The sequence below is a fragment of the Argiope bruennichi genome, chromosome 10, assembly GCF_947563725.1.
Source record: "Argiope bruennichi chromosome 10, qqArgBrue1.1, whole genome shotgun sequence".
In the NCBI taxonomy this organism is placed as follows: Eukaryota; Metazoa; Arthropoda; class Arachnida; order Araneae; family Araneidae; genus Argiope; species Argiope bruennichi.
In genome coordinates, this window is record NC_079160.1 from 76,081,781 (window position 1) to 76,096,304 (window position 14,524).

Genomic DNA, 14,524 nt, shown 5'->3' on the forward strand with positions numbered 1-14,524 from the left:
GATTAATATTTTTTATGTGGGATTTTTTTCTATCTTCATAAAAATGCATAATCTAAAGAAAAGCAGAAAAAAAATATAACTTACTTCTTCTGATTTTGTTCAAATTGTAGTCGATTAAAAGAAACACGCAATTTTTTTTTATTATAACGAATAAAAGAACCTTAAAAATGACATAGGTATAATTGGAAAACGGAAAATGTAAGCATAATTTCATTTTGTCATTTTTACAGTACTTTGTTTGTGTAATTTTTCAATTCTTCTGTCAACATTGAGTCAATTTTATACCGAAATTTGAACTAATAAGGAACAACAAATATTAATTGTTATAAAAAAAAATAGGTTTGAAAATGACATAGATAAAAAAATTGTTCAATACAACTTAAGGAATGGAATGCTATGAAACTAACCAACATTAATGATTTAAAATAAAGTGAAAAAAATTAATGATATCATAAAAAATATAAAATATATTTGAACAAAATGATTATTACTATAGAAATAATTAATTTTTATAAAAAGTAGTATTAATTAAATAAATAATTATTTTACTAATTAGGATATAACTTTTATTATTTCATTTTAATTATATTCTTCTTTTATAATATCATTATTAAATGGAACTTTATATCAAAGCAGATGCAAAAAAATCTATTACAACGAGAACTATTTACTACTAAAACGGATACACAAGAACCGCTTCATACCTAACAGATGAACGGATCACAACATTCGCAGGAAGAAATGAGTGGATAGCAGAAGTTAGTGAATTATGGCTTGCTTTTTTTACTACTAGGCGATTACTTCTTGGCGTTCATTCACAGTATGGAAGTACGTCCCAAAAAATGTACTCATATGATTCTTCGAAATGTTTTCAAAAAGATATCAAATAGACATATAAGATTCACAATTTTTTTAATTTTTAGAAAGATTTAACATATGAAATGCTATTTCTTCATAAATTGTCAGCCGTCGATAGCTCAGTTGGCAGAGCGGTGGACTGTAGACGTTCTTCGTAGTAATCCATAGGTCGCTGGTTCGACTCCGGCTCGACGGATAGAATTTTTTTTCCCTTTCAGTTTCACGAAATTGAAATTTACAAATTGTAAATTGAAAGTAAACATCCAAGCTATTAAATTCGTTTGTATTTGTCTTTTATTTATTAAAATTATTATCAAAAAATTCTTTAGAAATAGAGTGGCATGTGGAAAATTCAGGTATTATTAATGCAATTCTTGGTGTTTTGGTATTCCAGTTTGTTGTTGATATAGTATTAAACCATCATCTATAACTGGACTTTATTTTGATTAAATTGAAGACTGATTATTACAATTTTTTTTTTTTTGCCTGAATTGTTTTGTTAATTAAATAATTCGGAATGTATGTTTTCATTTACCGCATGGGAATAAGTTTTTGAAAGCCCTTAATCGATGCAAGAATTTAATTACTATATAATATATTCAACCAAAAGGGAATGGAATATTTCTCACTTTTTTAAAAGTAAAATATTGCCACTGTCTAAATTGTCGAAAATTCATAAAAATTATATGCTTTTTATACATGAATTGTGCAATGAATTTTCAAATTGTACAATTGTTGGTGCCAAAATGCTAGATGCTGCTTGTTTATTAAAATTATTTATTAAGTTAAAATAATTATTTTTATAACACTGTTTTAAAAATTTAGTTATACCTTTTTTATTTATAAAAATGATTTGCTGCTTATTCATTAAAGTCGTTTATTAAAATTGTTAAACAAATCTTTACATATTTTTTTAAAACAAAAGTTGTTGATTTTACTTGTTACTTATTTAAAAACACATTTTTCCTTAATTCGAATTTTTAATGCAGTCTCATTACCTTTGAATTAGCCAAATTTTACTATACATTGTCCTTTTTACAAAATTTTTTATTTGTTTTAAGGAAATAAAAAACAATCAATTATCGACAAAAATATTGAAAAATAAAAAAAACATTAGAAATAAAAAAAAACTTTGTGAATACATTTTTTTTTCTTTCGTAATTTTGATTAAAAATCTCTTATTGTGAAAATCTTTACAACATATTCGTTGGAAAAATCATTCATTATATTATATTATACCTCTAAAATTAATCACTAGATGGCACCACATGACATTAAAAATGTTTTTGTTCACTGCGTGTATTCATTCATAATATTGTAGCTGCGGTGTTCCTGACTAGATGGCGCTCCGACACGTTTGTAAAATCTTCCCGTTTTAATTCTGTTAGACTATTAAAAATAACCAAATTTTACATATTTTGTAGATAAAATAAAGTTATAATTAACTTTCAGAAATCTGGCTCTGCACCAGTTTTAAGTCCGGTGTTATCAGAAGGGAAAGTGGGAAACTTTAAAAAGGAAACAAGTCTGCGCATGCGAATTTCAGCGACTTTGGCGTGATGATTTTTAAATGCGTTTTGTAAAATGTATTATATATCCTATTATTTTCGGTAAAATCCTACTTTAGCGTGCCCTTTACTTATACAAGGATGCCAGTAGCTCAAAGTCTCCAATCAATATTGTGAAACAATTACAGTTATCCACCTTTTTACATTAAATTTATATTAAAATCTTGAGATTTATTGATAGGGAGTTTTTTTTTTTTTTATTTTTTTTAATCTAAGAAGACTTCTTTTTAAACTTTTTATCTTTTTCCATTTCAAGTAGCTTCGCTACAACATTGAATGTGAGGAATTTTTCTCCTACCAATAATTTAAAAGAAATAGAATAAATTGAACATGTGATGCCTGCGTCATTTAAAGAAGACATCAGGCAGATTTTTTTTAAACTTTAAAAAAGATTTTACGGATTCGCTTGCAGCAGGGGTGAGAACCTAGCAGTTACGCTAGTGCATTAAACTAAGATTCTATGGAAAATAGAAAAACCACATAGAAAGAAAAAAAAAAAAAAATGGCATCCTTAATATCTTCTATCCTGTATTCCTCTATCTTCACTTCTAGAGACGGATACTTTTCTTAAGATGTTTTAAGGATTAAATACACCTAATCGATTCAATTAATTCTTCATGTGAACAGGGAAATATTTAGGAATTTCCATATACATATATATAATATAAAATAACAACAGTGGGACTTTTTAGCCACGGAAATGTCGTTCTATAGGCGCCATATATACTCCAAAATATAGACAAAGAATTCTTCAATACAATTACCCTGATAATATCTCTGATTATCCCAATTATCAGACATCGCATTTTTGAGTAACCACAGATTTGTCGAATTATCTCGGGAAATCTATGGGGGAAAAAAATCCCAAAGAATTCCGTTAGAATGGAAAGATAACGTTTAAACAAATAATTGCGAAGTAAAGCCAAATGATTTCAGAAAGCTCATGCAGATAGTTTTTTTTTATTTATTATTATTTTTTTATTTTTATTTTTACAAAATTCGTGAACAGATGATTTTGATTAGAATAAATTAATCCAGTAAGAATCGCGAAAGGATAAATATTATTTATTCATAATCCTTTTTAAAGATAACATCAAAATGTTTTAGTTGCAGTAGTGCAGGTTATGTAATGTATGGAATGAAACATTCAAAGTTTGACTTATAGCTATCAAATTTATTGTGGATAATAGACTATGTTCAATATGAAATGTATTTTTAAAATCATTAATAACTAAACTTCGCGAAATGTTGACATTTTTCTTCTATAATTTTGATTTTTTTCTTTAATAATTTGATCACAAGTTTTTTTTTTTTTTTTGCTTCTCTTATGGAAAGAGAAATTGATAAAACGATTTTGAGAAATCTCCATGTGTCAGATCTACTTGGGTATGAAAACGTTTTTGGATTTCTGTTTATCTGTGAACACGCTAATTTAAAAACACTTTGAGCTAAATGGATGAAATTCGGTATATAATCTTTACATTAAATTTGTAGATTGCTATCAAATTTTAAACGAAACCCATAATCAGACTCTTGTTGTCAGACCAGAGGCGGTGGTAGCAAGGGGGGCAATTGCCCCCTGTCAGCCACCTCTCCCCTCTTGTCAGCGAGATATTCAAAGTTCCGTCGGTAAAAGTATTTATCACTTCAGGATGGATGTAGAGAATTGCGCACTATCGAATATGATTATTTAAAAACCAACTTGAAGTTAATATATTATAAACAGTCGAAATATCCAAGTAACGGTTAAAACATTTTGACTATGTTTGGCAAAATAATCGATAGAGTGGTAAATAAATAATATGCTGTATTTTGCGGACAATTTTTGATGGACCATCTAAGAACTGAATGCAATGGATGTGGAAGATGTTAAATTCACAGATTTTCAGACATCAGATTCAAATGACGTGCATTCAGCTTATAATTTGTACTACTTTTCACATGTTACCGACAAGCTAACAAGTGAATAAGATATCGACAAGGTGATAGGTTCCTTTTGTTGGCAATTTTTGATCGGCCGACTATGAATTCAATATTGTGAGTGTCGAAGACGTTAAGTCTCCAGATTTTCTGATATTTGATTGAAATGTCGTTCATTTAACTCATAATTTGCACTAGTTTTGGCACTATATCCGTTATGTGAATAACATATCGTATTCTGCCTACAATTTTAAGGTGGTCGGTCGACAGTGAATTGAATGTGATGAGTCGAAGTCGAAGATTATAGCCACAGATTTTCAGACATTTGATTCAAATGTCGTTCATCAAGCTTTTCATTTTCACTACTTTTGGCAATATATAACCGACGAGGTAACATGTGAATAAGGCTTAAAAAAATATGTCGCATTTTGCCAAAAAATTTTGATCGGTCGATTAAGACTTCAATGCGATGGATGTCGACGACGTAAAATCCAAATTCTCAGTCATCTGATTTAAATGTTATAATTTTCATTCAGCATATACTTTATGTTATATTTAGCAGAATAATCAATAAGCTGGCAGGTTAATAATAAGTCACGATTTTCCGGAATAATCTTTTTTCCTTCGGCTCAGATTTTATCATAAATTATGCGAAAAAAACTATTTTCATCGAGCACTTCGATTACCTGCCAGTGGAATTATTAGAGAAATGGAAGCTTTTATATTATTAATGAATAGGACGATAGAGTTGTTTTCCATAATTCATTCATGTTCTAAAGTTAATCACTGTCTTATTCACCTGATTGTTACTTCCTCGGAAACGAATTGGTAGATCTATTTTATTCATTTCTCTATGAGAATTGTCTGACTAAAATCTGGTTAATAATTAAATTAAATTTAATCGAACACTTTTTTTTTTTTTGCACTGTTGTGCATATGCATGCTAAAAGGATTATGTGGCTTCTGATTAGATTATGTGGCTATCATACGAAATTATGTGGCTTCATTATAAATCACTGGAGTAAATAAATTGTATAATTGCAAATTAAGTTTATTTAACAGTAAAATATCTGTTTTCTTTTGCAATCTAATTTATCAGGCTACAATTATTACACTAGAGAAGCATTACTGACTAAAATTAAAGACAAAAAAATGATGGTATGGTAGTCTTTTTAGCTATTCTAAAAGAGTTTCACCAGTTATGCACTAAATTTGTTAAATAAATTACTTCCTAAATTATCCAAACTCTGCATTCAATATTATGACTGTGTAATCGGGTAACGTATCGTTTATATTTTTTTCCCCTTCAATTACTATTCGTGACAAAAACCATATAATTTCAGATGCTTCTAAATTTTTAATAGACTTTGAATAAAGATGTCTTGATAAAAAGAAAGATAAAGATGTCTTGATTAAAATGGTTATTCATAGAATACTCATATATAACACATTAACCCCTTGACATACGAATTCACTTAACTTCCTAATTGGATGGCAGACCTTATTTGGGATAAGTATTGTTATTTTAATTCCTAGAATAATATAAGAGCATTTAAGGTAATGATGCGTTTTCAAGTGATTTTTGCATTTTAAATTACTTATTACTTTTCCGTAATTGCAGATTTAAAGTTAAAAATTGAATAATTATAGAATCATAGAATAATAACCATAGCGAATCAGATTCGTTATTGTATACGAAGGGGTTAAGAAAAACCAATGCATGCAACTGAGGGGATAAAACTCACTTTTTGGGAGAAATATTAGCTTGCAATAACTCCGAATTAAAAATATATTTAACCATAAGAACGCATGCCTAAAATTGCAGATAGGGGAGAGAATTCATATTCAAGATCTAATTGTTTCTTAATAAAATGCATTCTTTTTTTTAAGCCTAAATATATACTGAAAAATAAATACATGGGGGATCTAATGTTTAAACAGTCCATTTTTCATAAGAATATTTTTCATACCTTATATAAAATAGTAAGTTTGTACATATGCTTACAAAATATTTTCTCCACTGTTCTTAAGAAACAACATCATTGTATCTTTTCTGCATTCTATATTGATCGTGCCAGAACTATAGCAAATTTTTTTGTTGTATTAAATGTAATTTGTTGAATTTTTGTTGCACAAATATTCTGATCGGATTCGAAATACATCTGAATTCCTGCTGGTTTCTGCAATCCTGATTTAATAAATATTTTAGATAGGGAACTACGCTGAAAATCGATTTTTGATGAGAACATCGAATATTTTTTATTTATTATTTTGGATTTCTGAAAATGTTTCTTTTATAAAACTTTTTCTTTCAACATTTATTTTATATAGCTTCTGGTATAAAATAAGAGCATGCACTTGTTCAGTTAGCATGACACGTCATTCCGGCGCAATCTGTGTTTCTAGCTATATTCTGCAATCTAGAAAGGAGTATAACCTATTTTTCATAATTTTAGATCTCAGATAAATTAGATCTCAAGAGTCTTATAAAGAAATAGACTCAAATATTGACGATTTTTTGATGGTCATTAAAAGAAACTGAGAGCATTTTTTTTTATAAATTCCTTTGTAAAGTTTTAACAATGAAAAAAAGGATCAGTATCTGAATAATACCTGATTTTCTTTAATTAAATGCAAAATTAATTATTATGAATTATTTTGAAGCCAAATGAGAGATATCCCCCCCCCCCTGTCGGCAAATCTCTGATGCCGCCTCTGTGTCAAACTAGAATCTAAAATGTTAGATCGATACAATTTCACACAGAGATTTGGTATTTAAAATGCAAATCCGTTTTAAATTTTGAACTAAATCCGTTAAGAAGATGTGATTTTGTTCTTCCACATGTATGTAAGAGCAGTAACTCAAAAAAAAAAAAAAAAAAAGAAAGTGCATAATGAAATTTAATGCACAGTTTTAACATATCTCAAGTATAGATTTTTTAAATCAAATTTTGAGACAAATGTGTATAAGGATTAACCGTCTGTCTGTCTATACTTTTGCACACATGTTAACGAGGTAACTCGAAAATACAAAGAGGTAAATGAAAAAAATTCGGTTTGCCAGCTTGTTTATAAAATTTCAGTTCTGTTTGTTATTTTTTGTTTCGGTCAGATCGAAAAGAGACATTCAAAATGTATATTTACTTTCTTGTATATATTGTTACAAATCTGTAATTTTGCTACCCGGCACGAATAGTGTCATCGTGGGAAAAACCGTTAAAACCGTTGTAAGATCTGCCCTGTGCGTGCTGAGCTTTGCGACCATTTGGCGAATTGGCGACGAATTTGGCGAGTTTGGCGACTAAATGGATAATACTGGAAAGTTCGAGAACTTTCACGATCCATCCACTAAGACCCGAGATACAGTCAGATACACCCTGATTGGTCTGGAAGATTCCAGTCCCGCCTCCTGGAACTATATAAGACAGGCACTCTCAAGCTGCGAAGAAGTCGTGTGTGAGAGTAGTCGGAGTCGCAGACAAGTAACAGAATTTCAAGGATAAGACAACAAGCAAACTGCTGAACCAGCGATTAAATGCGCTTCGTCATTACGATTGATTGGCTGTATTTGTAGAAAAATGTTTTGTAACAATATTTACTTTCTTGTATAACAGACAAAGTATAGTGATGAATGAAGGAAATCGAACTCGAGATACCGACGAATCGTCACGTTTTAGACTTCCTGAGTTCGAAAAACGCATTTTTGGAAAATGTTCGTCTGTCTGTGGCAAAGATAACTCAAAATCACCTTGAACTCGACGGATGAAATTTGGTATACAATCTTTATACCAAATATGTAGATGTTTATCAAATTTTGAGTAAAATATGCTCGGAGGAAGTCTGTCTGTCCGGCTGTTCGAATATAAGTAAACACGATAATTACAAAACGAAGAGAGAAATCCGGGTACATCTATTGTGTAGACATCTATCAATTTTTGAGTCAAATCCAACAAGGGGTTGACCGTCTGTCGGTTTGTACATTAAGAAAAATGTAATTGTGGTAACTCAAAAACGTTGTGAAATGTATCAAATTTGGAATGGGATTTTGTGATTACAAGTGCAGTTTTGTGTCAAATTTTGTTTTAATCGGTTAGGAAATACGTGTCTAAAACACAACTTTGATTTTTGGATACTATTAATTCATGTCAGGGATTATTCTCCAAATAAAACGCCAAGCAGGACACTAGAGATTGAGTAAAAATTCTAAATTTATGACGAAAGTTAATATTTCGTAATTATTGTACGCCAATACTACGCAAGGCATTCTCAGGAATAATACCTTTATTAGAGAATATGCGAGAAAGTTGTGAGAAAACCACTCCCACCGTTCTATATTGAATAGATTTCAGTATAAGGTATGATTTTAATAAAATTTTGAAATCTGATTATACTTACAGTAAAGGTTTAACTTCAGATTCAAACAATGATGAATAAATTTTTAAAGTGTTTCCATTTTTAAATACTGTTTTTCTTTCCTGTGAGATAATTGTATGTATACAAATATAGTCAGAAAATTAAAGAAATGCATAGAATACTGAACTAAGTGATGTAAGGCTTTTAAAATAGTTTGAATTATATGTCTATCAAAATTTGAAATTATTTATCAAAATTAATTTATCCTGAAAGCCATTGTAGTAGAGATACGCCGGCGTCCTGGCATAGGGGTAGCGCGTCTTCCCCGTGATCTGGGCGTCCCGGGTTCGAGTCCCGGTTTGGGCATGGTTGTTCTTCTGTTGTTCTATCTGTGAGATGTGTGAATGTGCCCTCCTGTAAAAAGGGGTTGTGCAAGCGAATGAGTGATGCGTGAGTAGCAAAGTCGTACTCTTGGCCCAAGTTGGCGCTGCTATAAAAAATAAGAGACGTCCCCCTCAGGCTTAAATCGCTGTCTTCGTAACAGCGGGCTTGTCAGTGGCAAGTGCCATAAGAAACAAACAAAACAGTAGAGATACATAACATATTTAATTGAAATTTAAGTTAATTAATTAATTTCTCTTAAATCCTGGCGAAACAGATTAAGTAAAAATCATAACACCTCATTTCAATCGCATCAAATTAATTAATACTATAAATTTCATTTGAAATCTCATTTTATTTTTAATTTCTCAAGCCAAATAAATCTTAGTCATATAAATAAAAAATATAATACCATAATTTTTAGCAACTATGTTATCAACACAATTAAATAATGAGTAATAAAATTACTGAATTACAAAATGGTATTTACAATAAACAAGATACTACACATGGTGCTACAAATTCAAGTTATAAACCGCCATTAAGCAAACACATGATATGAGAACTGGGTGCATTAAAAATTTTAAAATGCCAAAATATCAAACAAAAATTAAGTAAATAAGTAAACTATATTGTAAAAATTTTAAATCAATGGGAATGTTTTCCATAAAACCTACTCGCATACTCTTTAATTAACCTTTGGCGTGAATTTATGATTTTACTAAATCTATCGTGTGATCTTTGGCGAGTTATTTGGCGATTAATTCCTCGCATGCCGTTAATAGAATCCGAAAATTGGATTTGTGATTTAGGCATGATTTTCTCAACCGACTGAAACAAGGATTAGACTCAAAATTGCACTCATAGGTCACAAAGTCTTAAATCAAATTTTATATATTTCAGTTATAGCGACTTTCAATTATCGCGTTTACATGTTTTTGAAAGCACAGACCGACAGACAGTCAACCCGTCTTTGGATCTGGCTCGAAATTAGACAAGTGTCTACACTATAGATATTAATTTTGCGAACCAAATTTTATCTGTCTAGATCTTTTAGTTTTGTAATAATCGTACTATATTCGAACAGATGGACATACAGATTTTTCCTCTGAACGAAGTATGCTCAAAATTTGATGGAAATCTCCAATTTTTTTTATAAGGACCGTATACCAAATTCCATCCGACTGGCTCAAATTGTTTTTGAGTTATCTCTATCATAGACAGACAGACATTTTTCAAAAATGTGTTTTTCTAACTCAAGGAAGTCTAAAAAGTGGAGATTCGACAGAATCGCGAGTTCGAAATTTTTGCCTATTACTGTACTTTCTCTATACTACGAATATGAGAAAGAAAAAGCAAAAACGACAAAAATACAACATTTACAACAGACTAAAGATTATTCCGTATTAAAAGAAACAAACTCCTATCTAAAATTTTTCATTTTTCTTCTGTAGCTTTCATATAACAATTCAGATGCGCAGTTGTATTCATAGACGAATCCATAAAACATTTAATTTTTTTCACCGCTTTCGAATTCTTTTTTTATTCTATCTTCTTTAAAAAATATAATTCACTAGAACAGCTGAAAAATCACAAAACAAGTATTCACATTCGTATATTACTCTCGTAAATTAATGGGTGTCCCCATCGAAAACAAATGCAAAACATCAACAAGAACGAAATTTAAAAAAACAATAGCAAAGAAAAAAAAATCGTTCCACGTCGTTGGTTTTGAAGAGATCATACCATCTGCGTTTGTCGGTGCAATTAGTTTCACTTTGTGATGGCCAAGGTTCAACAAGGAACGCTCAAAAAAAGCTCTCTTTCTTTCTTTAGAAAGATTTAACACGCAAAATTAGAAACAAATATTGTAATATTGCTGATGGCAACACAGAGGTGAATATTTGCGCAATAATTGAAATTGATTGTTTGGCATCAACATCGAAAGGACTTTCTAGAATCTTTAGAAAAACTTAATCGCGAGGTGATGAGAAGCGGAAGGAAACACGATGGGTTGAGAGAATTTTGAAAAAAATAAATAAATAAAAGATTTCTCCATCTATCCACAAGGATCTTTGCTTCACGTAAGTCTTTTACTATAAGTTATACTTAGTGACCTTCTAAGTCACGCATATCAAACTCAAATGTGGCCCATCTGAAAAGATAAGAAGTTCCAGTTTCTTGTTCGTTTTCCCTCTTTTTTAACGCGCTTTTCATATTTGTCACAGTTTAGCTTAAAATATCCCAGATTATTTTGGATTTATTTATTTACCTTCTACAAGAAGAATATCAAACTGTATCTTAGCGCGGCCTAGATAAAGAAATTAAGTGTTCCATTTTATAATTTGTTTTATTCTACGGGCAGGGGGGACTCGTATTTGAGGATGAGAAACTTTCGGCATGGTGGTTGGTACACAAAAAGGTAGGGTCTGGCTCCTCCCCTCGATGACGGAACGTACTTCCTTAGGGAAGGGTTGTACCGTGGCAGGTGGTGGTCCTTAGGACTCAATCCTAGTTCCCACCAGTGTTGCTGTGGCGGCGATCCGAATTCCGACGTGTCCAAGTCGTCAGTTTGTGGTTATGATTTGTTTTTAATCTCTTTTTTTGAAAAATCTTTCAGATTTGACCCGGTTTAGAATACATCTCGAATTTCTATGGGATCACTTTTTCACTTACTAAATCAAGCATGCATAATTTTTGGAATTTTAATTGTTTGCAGTTCATCTAAAGAGATCTGATGTTCCAGTTCACACTTTTTTATAGTTCTTTGTTTTTAAAGTGTTTTTTGTTATCGCCGGTTTAGAATAAAAATATCTCGAACAATCCTGGGAATGTCTTATTTATTTTTTCAAAGTTAACTATAACAAAGTCATGGAACTCTGGGATGCATGTAGGCCAATAAAATGACAAGATAATTTTTCTTTCTCCATTGTTTCTTCTTTTGAAAAATCTTTCAGAATTGACACAGTATAGAATACAACAAGTTGGACAGTTGCGGGACCGTTTATTGATCATCAAAATAAAGCATGTTTAATTCGTAGAACACTGATTGACTGTATGTCAACTCAATTGACCTCGCGATTCAGAACAGCCCCCCCCCCCCATTTTAAGCTCTTTATTTCGGTTTAATAAAGTGTTTAAAAAATAGTGGAAGTGGGCCCCCAAAAAAATTTTCGCATACCCTTTAATAAACTTGTCATGCCAGAGAATGTCTTGCGTGGAATGCGCGTATAATATTTATGAAATATAGATTTTTTTGTCGTGAAAGCAATTTTACTGAATTTGTCGAGTTATTTGTCGATTAATCCTTGGTATGCGGTTAATAGTATCCAAAAATCGAATTTGTGTTTTAGATACGTTTTTCTCTATAGAATGAAACAAAGATTCGACAGAAAACTGCAATTATAATCTCAAAATCTCTTATCAAATTTGATATATTTAAGTCATTGAGTTTTTGAATTATCGCGTTTATGTGTTTCTGAAAGTATAGACCAACATACAATCAAACCTTTGTCGGCTTTGGCTTAAACTTTGACAGGTGTCTATACTATAGATATTCATTTCATGTTCCGAATGTCATCTATCTAGCTCTATTCGTTTCGTAATTATCATGTTAACTTATATTCGAACAGCTGAACTTCTTCTGAATAGAATTTTCACAAAATTTGTAAATATGGTGTAAAGAGCTCATACCCAAATTAGCGTTATAAAGAGAAATTTGTTTTCAGTGAGAATACATTGCTTTTAACAATGGCGTTTGATGATGATGTCGTGTACGCGTTACCACGGAAAGGGGGTGCAGTAGCTTCTGGGGGTAAAGACCCCAGAGCGCCCGAGGGTAGAAGTCTGACTTCCAGCTCATATGAAGATGAAATACACACATTTACTTGCATAACCCCTTTTTACAGGGGTGGGGACACCTTCACACACCTCACAGATAGAAAACAGATGCAGAACAACAATCCCCGAACCGGGATTCGAACCCGGATGCCCAGATTACGGGAAAGATGCGCTACCCCTATGCAAGGACGCCGGTAACGATGGTGTTTACAATCACAATTTAGACTACAGGATACTTAATCATGGATTTACATAGATGACAGGTTTGAATCAAATGGTACATAACTTGAAATTGCATAATTCGAAGCAGGGTTTCATTTTTAACTTTCTTCGTATATACAGAGAAAGTGTACTGTAACAGTAAAAAAATTGGACCTTCAAGATTTTTGTGGATATCCATGCATCAGAATTCCTAGCATCCGAAAATCGCATTTTGTGTATCATGTCTCTCAGTCTGTCTGTGAAAACGATGTCTCATAATAGTTACAACTATACGTCTGGAATTTGGTATGTGGTCTTTGTGAAAATTATTGCATTTTATGATTACACAATAATTTATTCGATAGTGAAGATTGTGTCCTGGATGAAATGACTTGAAGACACAGGTTGTCTTTTATGGGGTTTATTGGTAACATCAACAACAAAAGGCACATGATTACATCATAGTGTAGTAGGCCTAGAGAACTACATATAAAATTTCTCGGGGGAGAGAGAGCCGAGATCACACTCCCCCAAGTACAAGAGTCAAGTTCACTTCCACTGGAAGAAAAAATATACAAGACAACAACAGGGAGATCACGTGATACATGATTGGCAGCTAGCTCCGCCCAGGAAGATCACGTGGTTAACTAAATTCTTAACAGTCTTAGCTCCAAATTTGTAGATATCTATCAAATTCTAAACAAAATTCATCAGTCTATCCGTATGGCGGCAACTAAATATACCAAAAATTAGATGAATAAAATTTGGCTCATGATTTTATCATCAGAATTGTAAATCTGTGCCAAATTTTGGGTTAAATCCGCCAAGGAATGATCATCTGTTGGTTTGAAAATCCGGTATGTCTTTGAACGTGGAAATTTAAGAACAAAACGGTTTAGAAGAGTGAAATTTAGTATGTGTTCTTGTAATAAAAACTGAAATTCTGTATAGAATTTTGTTTTTCATTGATCCAAAGTAAATAGACCAAAATGAATATTGACTTTTCTTCGTTATATAACGGGGTATGAAACGCGCCATATTGCGTCGATTCAAATTAATGTTGGTGAAGATGGGAGTAAGGAAAGACGCTTGCGGATTTTACCAAGACTTTCGAGGTTTTGCCCCTCCCTTCCCCATTTAGCATGAAATGTTCGGGAAAGCGGGCTCTTAAAAAGGAAACTGAGGTCAGTGCTATATTGACTAAAATACGAGAATAAATATATATTTTGAATAACTACAATATATATAAATAATTATGCCTACTCTAAGTTTCAAAATTCATATTAATAATATTAATACTAATTCATGTATATAAAAGTAGAATATTGTCTGTTTCGAATTGTCGGCAGTTGTTATCTAAAAATTGCTGATAAAATTGATCTATGGGTTTGCATTGAACTAAG

At 31.4% G+C, this 14,524-nt stretch overlaps 1 non-coding gene across 1 annotated transcript; it reads left to right on the top strand.

Annotated features, from left to right (window-relative positions):
- The first annotated feature begins 966 nt into the window (after window positions 1–966).
- Window positions 967–1,054, top strand: Trnay-gua (transfer RNA tyrosine (anticodon GUA)). The gene is given in 2 exon segments: window positions 967–1,003; window positions 1,019–1,054. It is a non-coding gene; the product is annotated as a tRNA-Tyr (tRNA).
- Window positions 1,055–14,524: the final 13,470 nt, after the last annotated feature.